This window comes from Spermophilus citellus (assembly GCF_964194105.1).
Source record: "Spermophilus citellus genome assembly, chromosome: 7".
NCBI lineage: Eukaryota > Metazoa > Chordata > Mammalia > Rodentia > Sciuridae > Spermophilus > Spermophilus citellus.
The window spans coordinates 147,200,878-147,207,558 of record NC_138188.1 but is presented as its reverse complement, the minus strand read 5'-3'; the positions used below and the strand labels follow the sequence as shown (position 1 = coordinate 147,207,558).

The following is a 6,681-nucleotide window of genomic DNA, read 5'->3' as shown; positions in this document are numbered from 1 at the left end:
TTAAATTTATACCGTATCCTTTAATATCTTCATATTTCATTCTCTTAATTCTATTTATTTTTATCCTTATTTATTTCTTTTTATTATTTGTTGTACTAATAATATAAAACTGTTTACTAGTATATTGCTTAGAAGTATGTGAAAACTGTACATTAGAAAGCTTTATTTTATGGAGTAGTCTACAAATGAATACATAATTGATTTTCATCAGAATTTCATAATTCACTTTTAAAACACTTTTTTCAGTACTGGGAATTGAACCCAGGGCTTCGCACATGATAGGCAAACATATTGAAATTTGGTACGTCTTTCTATTGAAGACAGATACGAGCATTGGGATCCATTGTAACAAACTATTCATCTTTTACTGGATCTTAATCAGCAGAGTTCACAAAGGCAATAAGTTATAGGCAAGCATATTGAATGAGAAAAGAAAACAGTTTGTGACAATGGGCTCCAGTGCTTGTTTGTGTTTTCAGCAGGAATGCTTAGCATACTTTAATATTAATCATAATGTTTAATGGAGGGCTTTTGTTAATTTATTTTTCCCAGCATGAAAAACATAATGGAAACTTTTTGATTCCTAATGTACCAGTAATTTTGTTGTGAACGTACATCAATTCAATTCATTTTTTATTTTTTATTGCTTCTACTAGATATTAGAACCCCTTTCTTTGAATCTATTAATAAAATGAATTTGATAATAGACAGTTTAATATAGAATTACCATTTTATTTCTTTGACACACCCTAAGAGCCTACTAGTTTTTGTAATAAAATAAATTTTGTTTGCAAATACATTATTAAGGAAGTGATGCTCTTATGATTTTCATTTTTAAGCTATTTTAATTTTAATATTGAAATTATGCTAGTCTTATTAAATTAATTGGGAAGCTCTTTATATATTTATGTGAACATGGTTTCAAAGTAACATCATATTGCAATAGGATGTATTTCATGAGGAAGTTATTTTATTTTCAATTTTGCTCAAGAACCCAATATATTAGATAAAATATTTCAAAAAATAAGTTTTGCAAGAGTCAATGTTAGCACGCTACAGCCTACAAAACAGAAGACCTACATCTCTTTGACTTCTTAGTTTCTTAAATTATATTTTCTGCAATTGTATCCAATGTATTTCACATGTACAAAAAGAAAAATTATAAAAATATTTAAATATTCAAGGTTTAAATATGTCATTTTAAAACTTAAGAGTCATATAAGCTCTGCACATATTATTAAAAATATTTCTACATGGATTAATGTTATCCCAAAAGAAACCTAAAACATTTGGTTAGAATGACATTTCATTTATTGTACTCTGTACTCAATAGTTCCAGTTGTTAAATGCCAGATATTAAAAGATGTGCCTTTCATTAATTGACTTTCCAATTGTCCATAGAATCATTCATATACCGCATCTCAGGAAGCATCACTGCTTTTATTACAGAGTGATTTGCTTTTGACTAAGGAACAGAGAAAAATAAAACTGATCGCAATTAGCATTCCCTTTATCACGCACTTTCAATAATTGCCACTTGAAGCCACATTGCATTAATTGAAAACTCTAATGGAAATTTTCAGAACATTGCTGTGTTATTAAAAATGTAATTTGCATTGCTGTATTATATTGGACATTTCTGAGTAACAGAGAAATGTGTTCAGAGGTTGGTCCTCTCATGCTTTGAATTGTCCCCAGTATTTTCACTTAATTTTAAAAAATGAGATCATCATGTTCTTTCTATAGTATTAAGCCTGATGGACCATCTTTGGAGGGGATGCAGAAAAACAGACTGTAACTCATTCTTTTGACCTTTTTTACAGGTATACACAGACATGCACAAAGTTAGATGACGGGATCCATGAAGGATTGTAGAACATAAAATTTATGATAGTCTCTTGACACATAGAATCTTTTTCTGGGTAATTTTGAGGTAACACATGAAAAAAACAGCATCATATATATCGGAAGGGGACACTACTTTGTTTTTGACAGTCCTACTTCTCATTCCTACTTTTGCATAGTCATACAGACTTTGTCTATTTGGGTTTATATAACAAAGTACCGAATATAAAATACCAAAATAACAAACAAGATCCTGTGCAGCTTAAAAAGAACAGAAATTTATTTCTTATAGTTCTGGAGACTCGTAAGTCCAATATAAAGGCTCTGGCAGATTGCAGGTGAGGTAAGGACCTGTTTTCTCATGGATAGCTATTTTCTCACCATAGCTTGAGTTGGTGGAAGGGGTGTGAGGTCTCTGTCATGCTTCTTTATGAGGACACTACTTCTATTTATAAGGAGTCCTCCATTATTTAGAGTTTATTTTCATTATAATGAACAGTGGGTGTAGTATTTTGGCAGGGGATGGAAACGATGAAAATTGTGTTTTTAAAATTCTCCCTGAGTCAGTCAATATTTAATGGAAGATGAATAAGAGACAAGTAGGACAGACCAATTTGAGTGACAATGGATCATTTGGTGCATTCAAGGTGAGACATGATCCTGTATCGATCTAGTATATGTAACATGTAGGTAGAAAGAAGCAGCAAGTCTTAGTATTAGACTAGATGAACTTATTTCCTGGTAACAGTGGTATATTTTATAAATATATCTCTTAAAAATGGTTTGAGGGGTAACCCTGTAGTGGGTAAAGAAAGTTTAGAGATGAATACTGTGTGGCTGGGAATTTGAAATACACATTGGGAAATTAGAGATAAAGTCATTGAGAGAGAACTTTGAATATGACCAGAATTTTTCTTTCATTCATGTATTTATCTTCAAATTTAATATTAACTTATCTGAATTCTCTTATCCAGTCCAAAAGTGTAGAAAATAAAAAAAAGATAAGTGTTAGTGTGTTGCAAGGTATTCATATTTTTGAAATCTATCTATAAACCTAAATGTATAACTCAAATTTCATTTAAAACATGAAATAACTGATTTATGAATTGCCCCTACATATAGTATTTAGTGTTTCATAGCAAGAAGTTTCAAGACAGCTGAACTTCTTAGATAGCACCTCAAGGCTGTAAATAATTTTTTTTTTTTTAGTCTTAAAGGTGAAAGCTTTGCCATCTATTATAATCCAGCTGCAAAAGTCATGGTTAAAGACTGAATTATGCTCTACCTCACCATGAAAAATATATATATATATATATATATATATTAAAGTCCCAACACCTAATATAATTTGACTGAGCCCTTTAAAGAAATAATTAAGATCAATCCAGATGAAAAGAGTGGGAACTTAATCAAATATTAGTTGTGCACTTATAGTAAGAACAGGAAGAGACACTACCTATGTATAAACATGTAGGGAACACCACACGAAGACTCAGAGAGAAAGAGGTTGACTAAAAGCCAAGGAGAGACTCCAGGAAAAACCAACCTCAATGGCCCCTTGATCTTGGTCTTCTCAGCACCTTAACCCTGAGAAAATAAATGTCTGTTGCTTAAGCCACTAAGTTTTTGGTATTTAATGGAGGCCCTAGCAAACAGTCATAGTTACTAGCCCACCAGATTTCAGGAAATGATACTCTTAAAGAGAAGACTGTCAAGTAATTTGCAATTAAGTTTTAAAGCTACCAAATATTATTGACTTTTTGTTGATTTTTGATCTTTGATATCTTACCTGTATTTTAACTCACGTTATTATCTTTATCTGTGAGAAGTTTGTTGACACTCACTTGTGTTCTTTCTTTTGTTAGAAGCACTCATGGGGATAATTGTGATAATATTTCAGTGACAGACCCTTAGCCACCAGCTTTGTCACTGCATTTGTTGTTGCTATGGAAGGCTCATAGGATACTTTGGTCAGAAGCAAGAAGTTACTCAAATAGAAAAAAGGATACCTGCTGGGAATTTTAGTAAAATTGAGTCAGTGTTATTTGAAATTCCCAGAGTCTACCTCTTTTTAACTCAACTCAGCCCTCTTGGTTTATTAGTATTTCTCTATCTTTTTAAGACTATGTAGATTGAAAAAATATGCTAAATTTATTTGCAAAAGTATTCAGAATTTGGTTTAATACTTGATTAGGCACCGTTAACATTTTCATATTCTAGGAAAAATAAAAACCGCTTGAGTGTTATCAAACTAATAGTGAACAACTTCAATAGACTAAATTTAAATAAAGGAAATACTTGTGCTGGTGTTGTGGCTCAGTGGTAGAGCTCTTGCCTTACATGTGTGAAGAACTAGGTCTAATCCTTAGTACCACATTAAAAAAATAAACAAAATTAAGTTATTAAAAAAATAAAAGAGGGGGCTGGGGATGTGGCTCAAGCGGTAATGCATTCGCCTGGCATACGCGGGGCGCTGGGTTCAATCCTCAGCACTACATAAAATAAAATAAAGATGTTGTGTCCACCGAAAGCCGAAAATTAAATATTAAAAAATTCTCCCTTTCTCTCTCTCTCCTCTCTTTCTCTCTCTTTAAAAAAAATTATGTTCAAAAAAGTAAAGGAGGTACATTTCTTGATATTCAGTCTCTGTATTTTGTAGATTTTTTTTCCTTTTCTGGGAGATAGTTTATTTTTATTCAAATGACTGGCCTACTTTCTTGATTGTACGTTCTCCCATTAATGTGATATTTTATTGGCTTGAAATAATGTCACTTATAGAACACTTTAAAATGAGTTTTAGGGCTGAATATGTAGCTCAGTGGTAGGGCGCTTGCTTAAGGTTTGATTCCTAGCACCACAAACACATCTGCATGAACTCACAGACACACACATACACACACACACACACACACACTCACAACCAGGATGAAACACATACACTTCAAATATTTCCTATTATTAGGATCCAATCTTCAGAAAAGCTCTTTCTATTTTCTTGGGTATTTACCACAAAAATGTACATAAATGAGTCATTCCAGCATATTGCTGAATCAGACTTAGAGCTGATTGTAGGTTTATTTCTGAAATCTATTGCAAATATGACCATGAACAAAATTTGCTCCTTATTATTGACAATCACATTAAACTTAGTTTTCTATAAATTAAGTAAAGCTTTCTGCCCGTGGACGCCGCCGAGAAAGCATCGTTAAAGTCTGTCTTCCTGCTGCCATCATGTCTAAATCAGAGTCCCCTAAAGAGCCCGAACAGCTGCGGAAGCTATTCATCGGAGGGCTGAGCTTTGAAACAACTGATGAGAGTCTGAGAAGCCATTTTGAGCAATGGGGAACACTCACGGATTGTGTGGTAATGAGAGATCCAAACACCAAGCGCTCCAGAGGCTTTGGGTTTGTCACTTATGCCACTGTGGAGGAAGTGGATGCAGCCATGAATGCAAGACCACACAAAGTGGATGGTAGAGTTGTGGAACCAAAGAGAGCTGTCTCACGAGAAGATTCTCAAAGACCAGGGGCCCACTTAACTGTGAAAAAGATCTTTGTTGGTGGCATTAAAGAAGACACTGAAGAACATCACCTACGAAATTATTTTGAACAGTATGGGAAAATTGAAGTTATTGAAATCATGACTGACCGAGGCAGTGGAAAGAAAAGGGGCTTTGCTTTTGTAACTTTTGATGACCATGACTCTGTGGACAACATTGTCATTCTGAAATACCATACTGTGAATGGCCACAACTGTGAAGTGAGGAAAGCTCTGTCAGAGCAAGAGATGGCTAGTGCCTCATCTAGCCAAAGAGGTTGAAGTGGTTCTGGAAACTTTGGTGGTGGTCGTGGAGGTGGTTTTGGTGGAAATGACAATTTCGGTCATGGAGGGAACTTCAGTGGTCGTGGTGGCTTTGGTGGCAGTCGTGGTGGTGGTGGATATGGTGGCAGCGGGGATGGCTACAATGGATTTGGTAATGATGGAAGCAATTTTGGAGGTGGTGGAAGCTTCAATGATTTTGGCAGTTACAACAATCAGTCATCAAATTTTGGACCCATGAAGGGTGGAAACTTTGGAGGCAGAAGCTCTGGACCTTACGGTGGTGGAGACCAATATTTTGCCAAACCACGAAACCAAGGTGGCTATGGCGGTTCCAGCAGCAGCAGTAGCTATGGCAGTGGCAGAAGGTTTTAATACTGCCAGGAAACAAAGCTTAGCAGGAGAGGAGAGCCAGAGAAGTGAAAGGGAAGCTACAGGTTACAACAGATTTGTGAACTCAGCCAAGCACAGTGGTGGCAGGGCCTAGCTGCTACAAAGAAGACATGGTTTAGACAATACTCATGTGTATGGGCAAAAAAACTCGAGGACTGTATTTGTGACTAATTGTATAACAGGTTATTTTAGTTTCTGTTCTGTGGAAAGTGTAAAGCATTCCAACAAAGGGTTTTAATGTAGACTTTTTTTTTTTTTTGCACCCATGCTGTTGATTGCTAAATGTAATAGTCTGATCATGACGCTGAATAAATGTGTCTTTTTAAAAAAAAATTAAGTAAAGTTTATTTACTTTTAAATATCATCAAACTTTTTTTCCTTCTGCTTATGTTATGGATCAATTAAACATATCTGAATAAAGACATGTTTTCCCCTCTGAAATCTATATCATTCATATACATTGATAGAGCAAAGCATTGAAAAATAAAAAAATATGCATTAAAAATGAAGTACACTGTGAATAAAGTAGAATAAACAACCTATTTAGTTTTAAACAGGAGGAAATCAGTTTTCTTTTTGTACATCACACAGGACTTCAGTCAAAATACTGTTACATATCTGGCA

The 6,681-nt window shown here is 34.3% G+C and overlaps 1 pseudogene across 1 annotated transcript; it reads left to right on the top strand.

The window, feature by feature from the left end:
• Nucleotides 1-5,021: 5,021 nt before the first annotated feature.
• Nucleotides 5,022-6,331, top strand: LOC308653787 (heterogeneous nuclear ribonucleoprotein A1-like; annotated as a pseudogene). The gene has a single exon. The product of its transcript is annotated as a heterogeneous nuclear ribonucleoprotein A1-like (transcript).
• The last annotated feature ends 350 nt before the right edge of the window (nt 6,332-6,681 follow it).